Here is a 20,737-nt window from a genome sequence, read left to right as displayed (position 1 = left end):
TTGGGCCAGATGCCGGGGGAGGCTTCAATGGTGCTTGCAGTGACAGCCCAGGACATCAACGTGATGAGGGCTGCTGTGGCGTCAGTAGCCACAGGGTTCCTTGACAACGTGGTGCTTCACCCGGGCTGTTCTTGGTTCAACAGCACTTCGGGGCACAATTAAGAAGGGATTTTTAAGCCGCACAGCTTGCAGTGTGACTGATGATGAAAATGGGAGTGCTTAGGGCCTACATGACAAGTGCCAATACTGTGAGTGCGGTATAGGGGTCAATTGAAGCACCACATTTCAGTCCTCTGACGGTGACCAGGCACGCTCCTGCACCATTAACAAAGCAATAGAAAACACAAGTCCTTGATGTCCAAGGGACCTCTGAGGAAAACCAGAGGCCAGCCAACAAGCCCTTGGAGTTCTGTGGGAATAGAGATTGTAGAGGGTAGGATGCTTCCTCCCTTACTGCAGAGGTAGAAGGCAGCAGAGAAAAGTGCAAAGTGGCAGTCCCTCAGCTTGTAGCCGGCCAACACAGCAGAGCAGTAGCAAAGTGGCAGTCCCTCCTGGCAGCATAGCTTCTCTTAGGTGCAGAGTTTCCTCAGGACCCCCAAATGAACTAAACATATGGGGTTAGGGCCCCTTTACTTCTACTCCACAATGTCTTTGATGTAGGGGGTGACTTCAGAAAACGTTTAGGAGTGCACAACAGTCCCTTTCAACACAGCCCTGGCTTCAGACATCAGTAGGGGGTAAATCAGCCCTTTGTGTGAGGGCAGGACACAGTCTACACAAATGTAAGTGTGCCCGCTTCCCTCTCTCCCAGCCCAGGAAGACTATCCGCATGCAGATGTAACCCTGTCCCATCCAACCCTTCCTGTGTGATGGCTGTCCAAAAAGTATCCACAAAGTGTAGCTGTCAACCAGGCCTAGACGTGGATTGGAGACATGCTGCAAAGCACGCAGAGTTACAAGCACAGAGAAATGCCCACTTTCTAAAAGTGGCATTTCTAAAATAGTAATGTAAAATCTCCCTACACCAGTAAGAATGATTTCTCACCACTATTCCAAACATACCTAACATGGCAACACTTCTCTTTTCAGGTCAGGAATTACCATTTAAACATGTATAAGAGAATTCACAAAGCTAGCCTATGAGAGGAGTAGGTCTCACAGTAGTGAGAAACAAAATAGGCTGTTTGTCACTACCAGGACATGCCACACAATAAAGGCACATGTCCTACCTTTTACCTACACAGCACCCTGCCCATAGGGCTACCTAGGGCCTACCTTAGGGGTGACCTATATGTAGTAAAAGGAGAGTTTAAGGCTTGGCAAGTAGTTTTAAATGCCAAGTCAATGTGGCAGTAAACAGCACATATAGGCCCCACAGTAGCAGGCCTGGGACAGGTTTGAAAGGCTTCTTTTGTGGGTGGCGCAATCAGTGCTGCAGGCCTTCTAGAAGCATTTACTATACAGGCCCTGGGTATATGGTATACCACTTTACAAGAGACTTGCATGTAAATCAAATATGACAAACAGGTGTAAAACAATCCTACCATGTTCAAAGGAGACAGCACATGCACTTTAGAACTGATTAGGAATGATAAAGAGCTCAGAGCCCTATAGCCAACAAAAAGAGGGTCAGAAAAATAGGAAGAAGGCATATAGTTTGGGGATAACCCTACAAAAAGGACCTGGTTCAACACCGGAGATTAATGCGCAAAATATATCACTTGATGAGATGCTGAAATATTACAGAGATGAAACAGAAAAAGATTAAAGAGGAATTCATGTTGGTTCAGACAAAGCTGGTTCAGACAAAGCTTGCTCAGAAAGGTTTTCAGAATTCTTCTTGAAATCAAGGGGGTATGCAAGGAGTTGTTGTTCCACAAGCAGGTTTTCGGTGTAATCCAGGAGGAGGTTTTGTTGGTTCACAAAGTAGAAGCAGAGGTGTTCCAATTAATCCAGGTTCAGGAATGGATATTACAATGCTGAAGAAGATGACCCCGTGCCTCATTTGTAACGGGGGTCGGGCATTGGAAGAGCGAGTGTACATTTAATCTGAATAACGCTAATGGAAATGTACAGGTTCGGAGAGGAGTGCAGATTCAGAACAAGCTGTACAACAGATGCAAATGCCAATACAAAAACAAATTCCGCACATACAGGTCCCACAAGCCCAAATGATCCCACAAAACATGGGAAACCCCAGATTTAATTTAAATCAGACGCCTAAAGCCAATTTAAATCCTTTCCAGTACCAAAATCAAAATACATTTCAGCAATTTCCTGTTTTCAATAATGACACTTCAGGTTCCGACATTTCTCAATGACGGTGCCTGAAGGGAGAGGAAGATAGCTTGCTTGGCGCAGTCTTGGAGGTAGACTAGAGTGATCCATTTGTAGAAGGTGAGGTGAATAGCCACCCTGTATCATTCCCTATAGATACAGGTGCTACCACATCTAATGTTGGAAGTGTGAAAGTTCCAGATCCAATTTGTTGGAGTTTCAAATAAACACATTACATATCCAGCTTCAGAGAAGGTTCCAGTAAAAATAGGTTCACTTAAGGAAAATCACCAGTTTGTTGTGTGTGATGTGAGTCCTGTAAATGTGTTAGGGAGAGATTTATTGTGCAAGTTAAATTGCACAATTTATTGCATACCGGATGATATGGAATTCCAGACCTATGATGAAGATGTGGAGTTTAAAATGGCTCAACAAACGACAGCTGTAGGATTGTTTCCATCAATGACGATTGAAGAATTACCCTCTGATTTGAGAGAAACAGTGAACCCAGAAGTTGGGAAATCACAGGGAAAGATGCTGGACTGATTAAAGGTATGGAGCTTGTCTGAATTACATTAAAGGCAAACGCAGTGTAACCAAGAACACCACCATACCATTTGACCCCAGGAATCATGCCTGTAATAGAAGACATATGTTGTAAAGTTACTTCATGTACTTGGTGTTTCATGAGCCCTGGTCTGACATGCTGGTGTTCTAGAATTGTGAGTGGCTCAAGCTGCGAGTGGAATGTAAGACAGCAGATTGAAATGAGCTTGCTGTCGGTTGGGTGGCTGAGCTGTGTTATACATTGAACTTAAGAATAAAACGACTTCAGAAGATTTCCTGACTCTTACATCTTCATTGCTGACGAATCTACTATTTAACACTGGCGACGACTGGGTTCTTCGCAGCTCAACTCCAATGACTATCTTCTTCTACGTTGACCTTTGTGTACCTGAACTCTATGAACCTGATCTACAATTTTCATGTAAGGTGTTCATTTTTGTTTGGGGCGCCTGCTTCCGTCAAGGTCAATTTCCACGCGTGTGTACTTGTGTCTTGATCGGATAAGTGGAACTGTCTGAGGTTGAGAACTGCTACAATTATGAGCGCATATTGTTTTCTGCTTCGCTCGTTGGTGCGCGTTTTTATTTGTGAGTGACCCGAGGCCTCTTGTTTCTTTGAGTCTCTAAGTATATTTTAACTTGGGGTCAGCTTACAGTGCCACAGTTGGTCTATTTGGCTTCAAAAATCGGCAAATGCACACACGTGCCTGCACGAGCAACTCCTCACCTGCTGTCATAAAGTAGACGTTCGAAGCCTCCGTCTCTACGGCTCCTCTCCGAAGTGTTTTTCTTGTGACGCAAATTGTCATTTGACGTCTGTCGGAAGCGTATGCCTTACGCTCACCCAATGCGACAAGAGTAACGTAATCTTCGTTTTTTTTAAAGAAATTGAAGGGAGACTTTATTCATTAAGTGTACATCTCACACTCAGTCATGTGCCACGTGAGAAACGTAATCTTCATTTTTTTTTAAGAATTACAAGAGGGTCTGTTTTCACTTTGTTCACAGTTTCTTTATAAGGACGTCCAGCACAGCGCTGTCATTTAAAAAGTGTCAGCAGCGTTTTTGGGACCTTAGCATTTTCATCGCTGACACACACAGCTTTATTAATTAATCAATCCCTCGAGTCTTTTCACTTACAGTGTGCCGATAGTGTTGTTTTAAACACATATTTTCGACGTCATCGCTGACACACACAGCTTCATTAACTGATTGTTTTTTTAGCTGTTTATTTACAGTGTGTCAACAGCGTTTTATTAGCAATGTGGATTTTCAACAATTCATCATTCATTACGTTTGGAATTTCTTAATGTTCGTTTCAACGCTGATGGTCACATTTGTGGTGATTTACGGTGTGTCAGAGTCATTGGTCATCTTTTATGCAATGTTTAACTCTGGATTCATCGCTGACACACACAGCTTTGCTGTTTGAAGTATCCCTCAATACGTTTGGAATTTCTTAATCTTCACTTCTACGCTGATGGGCACATTGGTATGATTTACGGTGTGTCAGAGTCATTTGACATTTTTTTTTAAAGCAATGTTTATCTTTGGATTCACCGCTGACACACACAGCTTTGCTTTTTGGAGTATCCCTCACTGATCTTGACGTTTTTTATGGTGATTCCGTCACGATCTTATTTACAAGCTACACGGTACTAATATACAACTGAGGTGTGTTTTCTGGTGCAAGACCAGCACAAATCTAGGTCATGCAGAATGTTACTGCTGCTCCATTTTTCTTGCAGTCCCCTGGTGATCCGCCTATCAAGTGGTCAAAATGGAAAAAGGTGTTTGAGCGTTATGCTCGTGTGTGTGGCACGTCTCTCAGTATAGAAAGGAAGACTGCTTTGCTAATGCACTGCCTTGGTTCAGAGGGACAGGATGTGTTCGACCATCTTCCTGATGTCCCAGTCAGTGTTGCAGGAAGTATGAATGAGTTTGAGTTATGTTTGTATAAACTAGATGCACATTACTTGCCTAAAGTTAGTACGATTTTAGAACGCTATCATTTGGTAAACGCATGCAAAAAGAAGGTGAAAGCATTGAGAATTATGTCACTGACCGAAGGCGTTTAGCTTCTACTTGTAAATTCGACACACTTATTGATGAGAGAATACGAGATCAGTTCATGCTTGGGTGTGCATCTGAAAAGATACGTGATGAACTTTGGCTCAAGGATGAACCCTCTCTGGATGAAGTCCTTGTTATAGCTAAAAGAATTGAACATTCTTTAGAATGTGTTACGGAGATAAAAAAGGATTTGAATAAAGATGTCGCTGTGGTTAACACAAATTCAACGTCAAAACCCAAAGATTCTTTAGTAAAACCTCAATTTAAAGATAAATCTACTAACAGATCCTATACTAAATTTAATAAGGAAAATAAGTGTTATAGGTGCAACAGTACTGGACACTGGGCAAATGACAAATCTTGTCCAGCTTTGAATGTTATATGCACTTTTTGCAAAAAAAAGGGGCATTTTGTCTCTGCTTGCAGAGTCAAAGCTTCTAAGCGAAGTGTGAATGAGATTTCTCATGAGGCTTTGGATGATAAACATGATTTTGAATGCGGTCAGATTGTAGTTCAGGTTGGTAACGATGGTCCTTTAGATACCATATTGGTAGAGGGTCATAGAACCAAGGTTTTGTTCGATTCCGGGGCTAAGATTACTATCGTATCTAACAAATTTTTTAATGACAATTTGAGTGCCAAAGTCAATCTTCTAAAGGCTGACATCCGTCCTACTGCGTATGGTGGAGATCCAATTGAATTAAAAGGATATTTTGTGGGTCTGATTGAGTATCAAGGGTGGTTTACCTCTGGCAATATTTATGTTTCCAAGAAAGGGGATAGCATAATTAGTTGGTGGCACCAAAAGGATCTTGGTGTTATGCTGGATCCTAATAGTTCTCCTCCAATCATTATTAAGGAGAGAAGCTCTATTAAGGCTGTTGATCACTCTTCCTTGCAGACTCAATTTATGGAAGAATATCCACAAGTTTTTGGGGATAGGTTAGGGTGCTTAAAGGGATATTGTCATAAGATAAGACTAGCTCCTGGATCGGTCCCAATATCCAGCAAGGTACGTAATGTACCTTTCACGGTTAAGGATGAAATGCTGAAAGAATTAGAGAAACTTAAGTCTCAGGGCATCATTGAAGAAGTTGAAGGAACTTCTTGGTTGGCTCCGGTAGTAGCCGCCAGGAAAGCCGATGGGTCTCTGAGATTATGCATTGATCTCAGGCAACTTAATAAGTGTGTGCTTGTAGATAAATACCCACTTCCCAACATCTCGGAGCTTTTGAGTATGGTACGTGGTGCTTTTGTAACTCCTTTTGGGACTTTTAGATTTGTGAGACTTTCTTTTGGGTTGGTATCTGCTGCCTCTGTTTTTCAGAGGGTGATGGAGAAAGTGTTGAAGAATGTACCTGGAGTCTGTGTCTACCAAGACGATATCCTGGTGTATGGGATTGATGAGCTAGAACATGGGGAAAGGGTTCGTCTGGTGTTAGATAGACTCACATCCCACAATCTTACCATTAAACGTGAGAAGTGTAAGTTTGGTCTTGATAGAATTAATTACTTAGGTCACACCATAACTGCTGATGGTGTGGGTCCCAAGACGGAGTTAGTCAACACCATCAATGACTTGGCTTCTCCTAGTTCTAAAGAAGAACTTATGCGATTTCTGGGTATGGCAGAATATTATAACAAGTTTATAAGAAATTTTGCAGATGTCACGTTTAATTTGAGGAATTTACTAAAAAAAGGAGTGACATTTGTGTGGGATGAGTTATGTGAGAGGGAATTCAATGACATTAAGCGTATGTTACAGAATGCTCCTAATCTTCGTAATTTCGATCCTTCTAAAGTTTCCATCATTTCCACTGATGCCAGTCTTAAGGGACTTGGTGCTGTTTTATATCAAGGTGGCACCAGTCCAGAGAACACTATCATGTTCATTTCGAGAAGTTTGAAGGGTGCTGAGTCTAGGTATTCAGTTATTGAGAGAGAGGCGCTCGCTGTTTATTGGGCCATCAAGAAACTCAAGAAATTCCTTTGGGGTACTGCTTTTGTGATAAGGACAGACCACAAACCGTTATGTGAGGTGTTAACGAGCAAGGGCATAGATTCCATATCTCCTAGAATATCCAAATGGATTGTTGGTCTGCAAGGCTTCAATTTTACTGTCAAGCATGTCCCTGGTTCTGATAATTTTGTTGCAGACACTCTTTCAAGACTTGTCTCTACAGAGGATCCCGAAGTTTATACTGATTCTGCTTTTGAGAATTCACATGACTTTGTTTGTGTGGTTGATTGTAAAGTGATCTCACGTGAACGTTGGGTGAATGCATGCAAAGATGATGAAGTGATTCAAGATGTTCTTCTTCTGATTCATGGTGGTTGGCAGAATAAAGAACAGGGGAGTTCATCGGTGAAAGAGTTTTAGTCTGTGAAGGATCAACTCTCTTGCTGTGAGGGTATGCTTCTGAGAGGTCACAGATTAGTCCCTCCTTTATCTCTTAGGAAGGATGTTTTGGATCTAGCTCATGAAGGGCACTTAGGGATTTCTAAAACCAAAGAAAGGGTTCGCTCTATTTATTGGTGGCCTGGCCTTGATATTCAGATAGAACGAATGGTGAGGGAATGTGTTCAATGTTCTCTCAGTGAAAAGTGTTTAAAGGTCAGAACGCAACCCATGGAGAACAGGTCTCGTCCCAGTGGTCCCTGGAAAGACATTGCTCTTGACATTCTGGGTCCTGTACATGGTGATGGGTCTGACACTTACATTATTGTTGTTATGGAGCTTTTCTCAAGGTGGCCGGAAATATCTTTTGCAAAAAATGTGAATACTGATACAGTAATTGATTTCTTAAAACTACTTGTTTCTAGAGAAGGCATACCAGAAACTTTACTCACGGACAATGGTGTTCAACTTGTCTCAGGTAATATGGAAAGTTTTCTTAGTAATTGTGGGATAATCCACAAGAAATGTGCTCTGTATCACCCAGAATCCAACGGCACAGTTGAGAGGTTTAATAGGGTGTTAAAAGAAACAGTGTCGTTAGCAAAACAGAGTGGTCTTAATTGGAAAGAAGAAGTCTCAAAAAGAGTTTGTATTTATCGTTTTACTCCCCATTCCACAACTGGGAAATCTCCTTTTCTTCTGTTTCGTGGGAGGCATCCTGACACATTTTTAGAACCTCCATGGGTTAATAAATGTCTTTCTCTGAGAGATGGGTTGACAGATCTTACATCTTGGCAAGAAAAGGAAGATAAGAAGTGTTTAAAGAGCAAAGAAAATTATGATGTGAGACATGCTGTTAAGACAACTAATGTTAATGTTGGTGACTTTATTAGGATCAAAAAGCCTGGTTTCTCTGTTTCTGGTGCTAAGTTTTCCAAACCTATAAGAGTTATTAAGGTCTTCAACAATGCTGTTAAAACTTCTGATCATAGAGTTTGGAATTTAAGTCGTGTTGCTGTTTGTAGTAACCATGACTTTGCAAGTGCTCCGACAGATAATGTTGGAGGTGGTTCTGTATCTTCATTTGTAAATAGGCCCAGCAGGGTTTCTCGCACACCTGCATATTTGAATGATTATGTTGTGTGATAGCTTTCAGGGTTTGTTTTATGTTTTTTTTTTGTTTCATCTCTCTATATATAAAAGAGGGAGATATGTTGTAAAGTTACTTCATGTACTTGGTGTTTCATGAGCCCTGGTCTGACATGCTGGTGTTCTAGAATTGTGAGTGGCTCAAGCTGCGAGTGGAATGTAAGACAGCAGATTGAAATGAGCTTGCTGTTGGTTGGGTGGCTGAGCTGTGTTATACATTGAACTTAAGAATAAAACGACTTCAGAAGATTTCCTGACTCTTACATCTTCATTGCTGACGAATCTACTATTTAACAACATAATACAGGAAGAATTGATTGGGAGTCCATTTAACTCTCCGATCATGGGTTTACAGAAACCCAATGGAAAGTATAGGATCGTCCAAGATCTTTGGAAGATTAACAAGATAGTTGTCTCATGTTGTTCAATGGTACCAAATCCAACCACAATACTATTTAAAATTCCATGTACTGCAGAATGTTTTACCATCATTGATTTTTGCCAGGCTTTCTTTTCTGTGCCATTGCACAAACATAGCCAGTTTATTTTTTCTTTCTTATTTCAGCAGTGAGTTTTGGCATGGTGCTGAGTCCCACAAGGGTACTCGGAGAGGCAGTCTATCTTTAATCTGATCTTGAAAAAGAATTTAGAGCTACTAAAGATGCCATACAGATCAGTACCTGTGAAATATATTGATGACCTACTTGTAAGGAAAATACCATTGCGTTAGTGAATCACCTGGCTGAGAATGGACATAAAGTGTCCAAGTAAACTGCAGTACTGCCAAAAAGAATTTCAATATCTGGGACACTTCATTGAGAAAGGAGCTTGAAGGGTGTCACCAGAGAGAGCGAAAGCAATTCTTCAGATAAATCCACCTCAAAGTCAGAAAGAAGTCAGAATGTTTCTGGGAATGGTTTACTACTGTAGATAATGGATACCAAACATTTCCCTGGTGGCAAAGCCTTTACTGAGGCTGACGCACAAATATGTGTCTGATCTGCTTCCTTGGGACAACAAATGTTAGAAAGCTTTCCTATAGCTGAAAGAAAAATGTTGTGCTCCAGCACTAGGAATGCCAGATTACAGTAAGGGGTTTCATTGTTTTGCAGTGAGAGTGAGGGCTGCCCTCTCCTAGTGCTTACTGAGATGAATGGGGATGCTCGGAAAGCCTGTGCCATACTTCTCAACTACCCTTGACCCTGTTGCCGCAGGACTACCCAGCTGTCTTGAAGCTGTTGCCGCAGTGAGCACTAGTCTGGAAAAGAGTTAGAGCTTAGTGATGGGAGACCTTTAACTGTAATGGTCCCTCTCTCAGTCAAATTACTATTGACACGAACCAAGACCCAATACATGACTCATAAAAGACTCACGAAATATGAGTAGAAGATTTAGTCATCCAAAAATGTTGAGCTAAAAAGATGTCAAGTTTTGAACCCATCTACGTTACTGCCTGTAAATGACACTGTTTGTGATGAAGTTGAACATGATTGCCCAGATGTCACAGATTTATGCACAAAACCTAGACCTGATATTAAGGATGAATCCCTGAATGAGCCCAACTATGTAATCTTTGTGCGTGGCTCATGTCTGAGAAACAATGAAGGTACCTTGAGAGCAGCTTACACTATGTGTACAACACATGTTGCAGAATTAATTGGCCTTACCAGAGCATGCAATTTAACTGCTCAACTGAAAGTGACTATATTTACGGAAAGTCAGTACGGCTTTGGTGTTGATCATGATTTTTGGCAATTGTGGTCACAAAGTGGTTTTATGGCCTCTTCAGGAACCCCAATTAGGAATGGAATACATGTGGGGCACTTATTGGAAGCTCTCTATTTGCCTTCAAAAACTGCAGTTGTTAACTGTGCAGCCCATCAAAATAGTAACGGTTATATTGCCATGGGAAATAGGTATGCTAATTCAGATGCATGGTATTGTGCCCTGCTAGACTGAACATTTAATGGAACTTCAGCATATGAGTCGGAGGAGGCACTTCATTTTCTATGTTGATGACAGTGACAGATACTTGGGATGAATTAGGAAAGTACAGGAAATTGTTTCAGAAGCAGAACAACAAAGTTGGATCAGAGCAGGTTCTAAGAAAAACACGAATGGCATCTGGATATCAGCTGATGGGAGATCAGTGTTACCTGATAGTTTTATGTTCCCAATGACACAATACTTTCACGGATACACACACCTAGAGAGGGACTCCATGATGCAACTCTTTAGACAGAACAGGTACAACCCAAAGTTTAGGACATTGGCAGAAGTGGTGTGTCATAGAGGTGTGACATGTCAACAAATGAATGCATGGAAAAGAACACACGTTACACTGAATCAGATAGGAAGATCGGGTGGTCCTTTCAGTAGAATGCAGATGGATTTAATCAAGATGCCTGCCTGCAACGGGCTGAGAAATGTCCCTGTCATAGTATGTTTCTTCTCGAGTACCCAACCAGAAGAAACACAGTCTCACTGTAGCAAAACTGTTTTTGCGAGAATTGATACCCAGGTATGGAATGCCGGTTTCTCTAGAATCAGATAGGGGGACCCACTTTAACAATGAGCTCATGAAGATGATTTGCACAGCATTATAGATTGAGCAAAGATTGCACTGCAGCTATCAACTTGAGGCTTCAGGTATAGTAGAACAACTCAATGGGAATATCAAGTCTCAGTTTTCTACAACCTGTGCTTCAACATCAGTGAAATGGCTAGATGCTTTACTTTAGGTGCTGATGAGTATTCAAACTGTCCCAAATAGGAAGACTGTAATATCGCCGCATGAGATATTGATGGGACGTGCAATGAGGATACCTGCTTACCTGCAAATGCACTTGTGAGCATCATAGATGATATGATACTTGATTACTGCAAAGGGCTGGCTGATATAGTATGTTCTGTTTCTTACCAGGTTTCAACTGTCACTAAAGATCAGCATCAAGAACAGTGCCACAAACCCAATCCTGGTGATTGGGTATGATCAGGAGAGTTGTTTGGAACCAAGATGGAGAGGCCCTTTCTAAGTAATTGTGTTGACCAACACTGCTGTCAAGTGTGCCGGAGTTCCAAATTGGGTTCACGTCCCGCACACCAAGAAAGTGAGAAATTCAGAAGAATAAATTGTGCCCTTTGAACCTGAACGAAGAGCACTGGTGACTGCTGACTGCACCATCACCAGTTGTGAGAGGACAAAGAGCAGTGATTTCGAGATCGCGGCACCAGCAACAAGAAGAAAGGGGTAAAGATTTGCAGACTGCAACACAAATCCAAGTGCCTGTTGTTTCACACAGTAGCATTGAAGTATCTAATGAAAGAGAAGCAGAGACTGACCCTCAACTTGGAAACAACATCAGTACAGTCAAAAGATCCGGATGAAGGAACAAGCACTGAAACGAGAAGAGTCATCCGTAAAATAAAATGGCCACAGAACTGTGATCAAGAAAGTCTGTGAAGTACCAGGCAGCCGCCCATGCACAGCTGTCGTCAGAGGCACCGCCCTATAGGACCAGGGGTCATCAACTGCTCGGTTCTCGCTCACTTCAGGGCGATGGGGGCCACCACTCCCACAGCCCTTGCTCCTCCGAATGTCGTGGGACAGTCGCCAGACAGGAGCGACCAAAGTCCCGCTATTTAATGGGCATTATTCAGGGCCAGGCCGGGGCGCAAGTGGAGAGACAGAGAAGCACTTCTCAATCGGTCGCCATCTTGGCCACGCCCCCGTGATAACAATTTTAGAATAACACAGAGTAGGGTTAAGGATTGCCTATACAAAGATTGCTTTGCTGTAAAAACTGTTCATAAAAGGTAACCACAATTAGAAGCTACTTACCGAAATCTGTGCTGAACCTTTGAACTTTACTTTATATAATCTGGTTCTAGACAAACATGTATTGGCTTAGAAATAAGTGCAAATATATTATGTGTTCAATGTTTGCAATATTTGTACAAATTATCACAATAGTGCTAGTAGGGCTTTACTTGACACCTAAGAAAGACATTAGGTCTATAAACATAACTAACACACATATATACATGAGAGAGGAGGAACAAATAAAACCCTCATTTACAAGCTACAAAGAGAAAGATTACATAACTAACATTTGCTCTAGATTAGTACAGGAATATACATATGCTGTGGGAGCTAAACTCTGTTATGCCTGTGTTCATCTGCCATTATCAGCAACTGAAGAAGTCGCATTTTATCACATGCCATTATCAAATGCAATTTCCTGTAGCATACTGCTTTCTCTTGTATATAGACTAGAACATTATGAATATTTCTATTCAAACTATGATTTAATACTTTCTACAGTGCCTTTAATAGAAAACATGAAATTACACCTGCAAGCAAAAGAAATGGACACAGCTTGGTACTACTTTATTCTACATAGACCTATAGACAGTGTTAACGCTTATCAAAAAATTCAACCTGCCTAATGAGACCACTAGACAAAGTTTTTATTATCGCTCTAGAGGAAAGAAACAGTAATATAACACGTAGGAAAGATAAACATAGTAGTGTTTTGAAAAATGTTTGGAAGAAAGAAGAAGATTAATTTAGAAAGAAACAGGTTTACCCAAAATTAAGATTAGACAGTCAACGTAAAGGGAAAATTTGCGTTTATAAAAGAAAAATATCCAAACGAACCAGACATATAGGGATTAGTATATAGAGGGATGGAGGATTGTGCCCTCTTAATATGTCAAAATGAGTCTGGATAAATCGTCAAACGTCTTCATATGTTATTCGTGCTTGGTTTTTATTAGACTTTTTTCGTGAAGATGAGAAACAGACTATTGAAAGATAGCCGACACGTGTTTCGCCCTAGTGGTCCATTGACCGTGGGCTTTTTCAAGGCGAAGCTTGATTATAAGCAGAAGTAATCTTTGCGTTTCTTGTCTTCTCCGAGGAGGAAGGAAAAGACGTTGCCGTTCCTTCTCTGCCCACCCCGCGAGGTGTGTTTAAATTAATTATAAACACACGTCGCGGGGCTGGCAGAGAAGGAGCGGCAACGTCTTTCCCTTCCTCCTCGGAGTAGACAAGAAACACGAAGATTACTTATGCTTATACTCAAGCTTCGCCTTGAAAAAGCCCACGGTCAATGGACCACTAGGGCGAAACACGTGTCGGCTATCTTTCAATAGTCTGTTTCTTATCTTCACGAAAAAAGTCTAATAAAAACCAAGCACGAATAACATATGAAGACGTTTGACGATTTATCCAGACTCATTTTGACATATTAAGAGGGCACAATCCTCCATCCCTCTATATACCTATTTTCACAATGGCTCTTGGGTGTAGCCATTTACGAGGAATGTGCCACCTATAAACCATGGGCATTTAAAGCTGTAGCACCAGAAATCCAGAGACTTCCACCCACACAGCTACTCATATAGGGATTAGTAGTTGTGAACACACTTTCAAATTAATGTAAGGATCATGACAAATCTTACAGGGAAAAGAATCTTCAATTCCAGGAGTTTATTTTGTTTGTGAACAGGAAGTTTATTTCAAGTCACCTGCTGATTGGGAGGGTATTTACTATTTAGCTGTATTGCTTCCTAAAATGTAACTTGTGTATAGTATAGATGCATTAACAATGACACCAGCACACAGACACATACATAGGGCAGAAAGAGGAGGTTAATTAGTGGATGACTCATTTGGTGCAATCATTTACCTGTTGGAGTCATCACAAATGATGAAAAGATTTAGGAAACTGTCAACTGTTGTTGACAAGCTGGCAGCCAGTACTTCTGGAGCTTTATTGGTAGTAAACACTGAGCTTATTGTAATCAGATACATGGTTTTGTAGGATCGTTTACCATTAGACATTTTACTTGCAGAAAAAGGTGGAGTCTGCAAGATGCTCAAATTAACTCACTGTTTTTCATACATGCTTGATGAGAGTAAGAAAATAGAAGGAATTCGCAAAGAGCATTTCAAACTTGAAACCTTAATTAAAAGAGTTGGAAACTCTTGGGGTCAGATTTACAAGCCCCTTACACCACAGGTGTCACTTTTTGTGACGCACTAGCGGTGCATTTTACTGCCCCATATTTATAAGGACAGGAAAAGCCATCCTGCCTGACTTTTCCTGTTCTTGTAAATATGGTCCCTTTGCACGCAGCACTTTGCGTGAAAGGGGCGTTCCATGGGTGTTGCTGTGGGTGTTCCCGCGCAACACCCATGGAACCAGACACATTTCCAGATTTCCGAGAAATTGTAAATCTGGAAATGCGTCTGAATGCTACGCCTCCCCAAAGGAGGCGTAGGGAAGCGCAATAAGGAGAAATGTATTAATTTCTCCACGTTTTTTTCCTCGTTCTATGCGTGCTGCATTCTGCAGCACACATATAAAAAGGAAATCTCCTCTGTTGATTGTTTATGGACAGGAAGGTGTCCTTTCATGCACATAAACAATCAGTAAAACAATGACGTTCTGCAAGTTCAATGTGTGCTAATGCAGCACACATTGTAGGTGAAAAACACAATTTCTGATTGTTTATGTGCAGGAAGGGAACCCTTGGCATAATAAAGATACACAAACCAATCGCCACGCAGGGCAGAAATATCAACAAAGTAAAAAAGAAAAAATCTCACAAACTAACTGCAAGCCAGTTCCCCATAACAGCAGGTAATGAGTAATAATTCAAACGAGGGGAAAAGAAGAACACACCACAAACACCGAGGGAGGAGAGGGGAAAAAAGGAAGCACACACTTGCAAATGGCAGGCGATTGAGAGGATAAAATACCAAACAGGTAAAAGTGAAATACGAAGGCCCACAATAACGAGGGTAAAAAATAAAAATAAGTATAATAATTTTATAGGGGTCAAAGACTGGGGAACCACAAGAGGAAGGAGGCTAGGAAAGAAACATAGGAATCTACATGGAACATGAAGTAGGATGTGATTCATCGTAGGCATCAGGGATGTATGGGTGAGTTTGGCACATCAATGTTTCAGAAAAGGGCTTCAAACCTCATAAAATAGCTGCAATTTATCATTTAGACTATAAAAGAGGCATTCAAAACATGCCATATCGTACATGTTATCCTACCAGGTCTGAAAAGTGGGTATTAAAGTCGATTTCCAAAGATGCCAAATCACCAATTTCACCACTCCTAGGGCAGTGGAAAGCCATCTATTAACATGTTGGGTCACTGAAGGAAGATCAGAAGTATCATGCAGAAGTTCTAGCCGGGCAGACAAAGGTCTCTCCACTCTGAGGCCTTTTCTCACATGGTTCCAAAGCTTTGATCAGAAGCCCTTCAGTAGATCAAATTCCCATAAATTATGGACTATATAGCAATCCGGTAAGCCACATCTACAACAACGTAAGTCCACACTAAGATAGGTTTTGTGTAACCTTGCTGAGAACCAGTGCCAGTGGTGGAGGATCTTTAAATAACTATACTTATGACCAGTGGCGGCTGGTGAGATTTGAAAGTGGTGTGGCGTAAAATAATTATTGTACTGCACTGCAGAAAGCGAGCATAGCGAGCGGGCCAGAACAACCAACAGAGGGTTCGGGGGGGTTCCTCCCCCCCCCCCCCCCCCCCCGAGAAAATTTTGAAAAGCGAGTGGGCAAATGATGCATTTTCAAGCAAATGTGAGAAAGCAAGAAGGTTCATTAAGAATTGTGAAAGTGTAGTTATGACATCAATAAAGAGACTTCGTATGATAATGACGTAGGTTCCTGTTTTTGTGACCTCAGTACTGTCCTACAGCAGTCATTTTGTGCATACACTCCAATTCATAAGCAACCAGCTTAATAATCTATGTAATATTTCAGCCCACAGAAGCAAGATAAAATTAGCCTTTTAGAAATCCAAACTGTATACAGTGTGCTTACACACAATACAAACAGATTTTGAGGGTCCTACAAAGCTAACAGTCCAAAGAAATTTGTAATGGGGCAGTGAGACTGGGGCTTGGTGCTTGACAGGTTTTACATACAAGCTGCAGAACAGCAGGTGTTCCTGCTGGATAAGTACAATCAACCACTCGCTATAATTGTGCAGATTTTTCACTTATTTAAAAAATAAAATACAAGGCTCTGCTCCTTTCAGCACTCCTACCAAGGCAGGTCTTAAGGTGCACTCATGTAGCTTATAGCCGACCTTGGTTCCCAGTGCCACCAACCCTGCTCCTTACAGGGGCATGAAACAGCGCCTCATGGTCACAGGGACCAAGCTTGACCCCCACAGGATTCAGCTTGAGTAGGCCGGGCTTTTTTAAAATTTTCAATGTCTGACCTTTCGCACAGCACACACTTGAACCTAATCATTAAATCTGTGGTGCTTCAGAGCCATTTCAGTCGGTACCTGAGAAGAAGCCGCCATTTGCTGCAGATTCTCATCTGTTACTACACTGCACATACGCGTGCGCAGGGCAACCGTGGAAGGAGTGAACATGGACAAAAATAAAACATACCTCAAAAGTTGGCGCCATGCTACTTGTGACTCCAGCTGCAGACTGTTGCTCAGAGAACGCTTTCCTGATTATGGTGACACGAGCAGCAAGTGCAACCTGGTCATATGAGAGGATGCTATTAAGAAAGGACCGGCATATTTGAATTAACTTTGTAAGTCTCAGTACAGAACTGGGAATACTGTTCAGAATTCCGCTGGGTGAAACTCAGTCAGCACAATAATTCCACGTTCTAAGGGAGATTCAATTATATTAACAGGAACTCCATGAGGAAAGTTCGGACGATAATTCCGGTCACCTGGAATTTTAAGGCGGAATTCCCTCATACTTGTACTAGGGGGCTTATAGCCATGTTCGACTACAAATTGGGCACTGTTTCCACAAAATAAACCACAAAGCAAATATTAACTGCACAAATAAAGAAGAGCTGGCCTGTAGAATAGGTATGAAAGGGGCAACAAGGAGTGTACCATTTAAAAATAATAGTAAAGGGACAGAATGTATGAAAAACAGATAGCACTGAAAATAGAAAGAAGCACGGAAAGTATGCAAATCAGAAAGACAAAACATTGAAATTTTGGGTAAAAATAAAAAGAAGTAATCAAGATGTTCTCATGTATTATGAGTAGAGTTAGAAATCTAAAAACGGAAACCTCTCCAGCCACAGCATACTAATATGTAGTAGTAGATGTGGTGCTCTTACACAAAGCACATACGGCAGAGAAAGAAACGCTAAATTGTGGAACAGTAAAATGACTATTAGTCCCATAAGGGTAAAATATATGGGGTGAAGGTTGCTTATTGCTGGAAATGACAGTTTTCTTTGCCTCAACTATAGCTTCCAGTGAATTTAACATACCCCTAAAACAGGCAGATAAGTCTCATGTCATCCATCACAAATGGTGTTAAAGTCACTCATTCTAAACTCCTTGAAAACCGAGGTCCTATACTTTACTTCCTCATCACCATCCACATCTCTACCTAATTCAATCTGCTTTCCCCTGAACTCTGAAATGTATCCTACCTGCCAGAAACCTTGGAGTTCTCTTCAGCCTTATATAAAAACGGAATCCTACATAACCAGCACAGCAACCGCAGTGAGATACCAATTAAACATAAGCAAGATCTAACCGCACATTCCTTTCAACACAGTGAAAACAATCCTTAATACACTAGCAGCCACAGCCGACATGCTCGCGGGAGAGAGAGGGGGGCGCGGGTGGGGAATAAAAAAAAAAACGTTACCTACCTTACCCCCGGGTACCGCGCCGCCTCCACTCCTGGACGGTGTAATGCTGCAGCCGGGTCCTGCGTGTTTCTGCTGGAACAGGAAGCACCGAAGCAGCCAGCAGGCAGCCTCCCTGGGGAGGGACACACTCCTTACATTAGATAAGGCAGACCAGACCAACTATCCTGTTAGTAGGGAAGCGTTAGTCAAAAAGTTTGGTCTTACTCCTGAAAAGTATAGGCAGTAGTTTAGGAATAACCACAAACTTCCCACACAGAACTGGGTAGATTTCCTGGATTACGCTAGTAAAGCATTGGAGGGTTGGGTGTGGGGCAGCGAGGTAACTGATTATGAAGGGCTGTATAATTTGTTCTTGAGAAAGCACCTTCTAGAGCAATGTTTTCCAGAGCTGTCCAAACCTGGTTGATCGCAAGTTGACCGATCCTAGGGAGCTTGCGGAGAAGGCAGACACCTGGGCCAGTACCAGGGTGTCCAACGAAGGAATCTGGGGGGGACCCCCAAAAGGGTGGACAGGGTTTCCCACTAGAAGAAAGAGGGGGAGATAAAAAGAAGGAGTTCTCCAAAGGCCCCCAAAACCGATCGCAAGGGAGAGGGTTTGGATCCCAGCCCCAATCTGGCCACCAGAAGCCCACTTATCCTGACAAAGGTCAGCAGCCCAAAACTGTCCGGTGCTATGAGTGTGGTGAAATTGGACACTATAAGGGGGATCCCCAGTATCGGAAGAGAGTACCACCTCCCACGGGAGGCAAATACCCCGGGGTGGCTAGTGTAGCGCTGGGGGAGGAGTTGTCCCTAAATAATGGGCAGGGCTGACCCTAGTATCCCTGGGGGACAGCGAGATGGTCCCAAAGATCCATGTGCCCTCAAATACCACCAAGTATCGGCAGTGGGTCAACATCAATGGTCAGGGGGTGGAGGCTCTGAGGGGCACAGGTGCCAGCATGACTATGGTAAGGAGTCAGCTGGTGTCCCCAGAGCAAGTTGTTCTGGATGCATTCCAACCAGTTGTGATGGCTGACAACAGGGAGGGTCACTATCCCGTGGCCCAAGTTCCATTTGAGTGGGGAGGGGTTTCAGGCCTTCTGAGAGTTGCAGTAAGCCCTGCCATGCCAATCGACTGCCTATTAGGCAATGACCTAGAGCACACTGCCTAGAAGGAGGTAGAGCTCAAAGCACACACGGAGATGCTGGGATTACCAGAGTGGACCTGTGCTACCACACGGTCCATGGCTGCCCGGTAAGGGAGTCAACCAAGGCTGGAGCCTGGAACAATGGCCCAGCCAGCTGCTAACAAGGGAAAAACCTGAGGGCGTGGGAAACCCGCACCCCGTGAGATGCATGGGGCACCTGCCGCGGTCGCACCAGGGTCCACGGAGGGTGACGTTGTTCCCTTGGGAGACTTGTCTACCCCTGCAGAGTGGCAGATGGAAGGAAGACCTACCCGGGAGGAGTTTTGTCGGGCACAGAAGGAGTGCCCCACCCTTGAGGGCATGAGGCGACAGGCCGAAGCCCAGGCAGCAGGACGTGTTTCTGGAAACCACCACATTTACTGGGAGGACGGCCTCCTTTACAGTGAACCTAAGGCTCCTGTGCATGGGTCATCCAGGGCCTTAGTGGTCCCCCAATGCTACAGGGCCTTCTTTTTGGAGTTAGCTCATGAGATTCCCTTGGCGGGACACTTGGGCCAAGACAAAACTTTTGCTCGTCTAGTCCCACATTTCTATTGACCCAGGATGAGGATTTCCTCTGATACCTTTTGCAGGACCTGTGTGACCTGTCAAGCTAGTGGGAAGACAGGGACCAAATTGAAGGTCCCCCTGGAACCACTACCGGTCGTTGGTACCCCCGTCGAAAGGATGGGCATCGACATTGTTGGGCCTTTGGATCCGCCGACCTCTTCTGTACACAGGTTCATCCTGGTTCTGGTGGACCACGCCACCCGGTACCCAGAGGATAGCCCCCTGCGGACCATTACTGCACCTGCGGTGGCGCAGGCCCTGATGGGTACTATTTTTACCAGAGTGCGTTTCCCCAAAGAAGTGGTGTCGGACAGGGGCACCAACTTTATGTCTGCCTATATGCAGGCCATGTGGAAGGAGTGTAGGGTGACTTACAAGTTCTCTACCCCTTATCACCCCCAGACCAACGGGCTTGTTGAAAGATTCAATAAGACCCTGAAAGGTATGATCAGGCGTCTGCCTGAGGGCCTGAGGAAAAAGTGGGACGTCCTCTTGCCCTGCCTATTGTTTTCCTACAGGGAGGTGCCACAGAAGGGGGTGGGCTTCAGCCCCTTTGAGCTTCTGTACGGACACCCTGTTAGGGGACCTCTCAGTCTGGTGAAGGAGGGGTGGGAGAAGACTCCTAGGAGGCTACCCCAAGATGTAGTGAGCTACATGTTGGCGTTCCGCAGCCAGATGGCTAAGGTGTGGAAAGAGGCATCTGACAACTTGGAGGCCAGCCTGGTGGTCATGAAGAATGGTATGACCAGAATGCCCATCCTGTAGAGTTGGAGCCTGGACAGAAGGTGTGGGTCATGGAGTCCGGAGAGCTTTGCGCCCTCCAGGACCGGTGGACTGG

This window comes from Triturus cristatus, chromosome 1_1 (genome assembly GCF_964204655.1).
Source record: "Triturus cristatus chromosome 1_1, aTriCri1.1, whole genome shotgun sequence".
Lineage (NCBI taxonomy): Eukaryota > Metazoa > Chordata > Amphibia > Caudata > Salamandridae > Triturus > Triturus cristatus.
The sequence above is the reverse complement of the archived record's forward strand: the minus strand, read 5'-3'. Positions refer to the sequence as shown.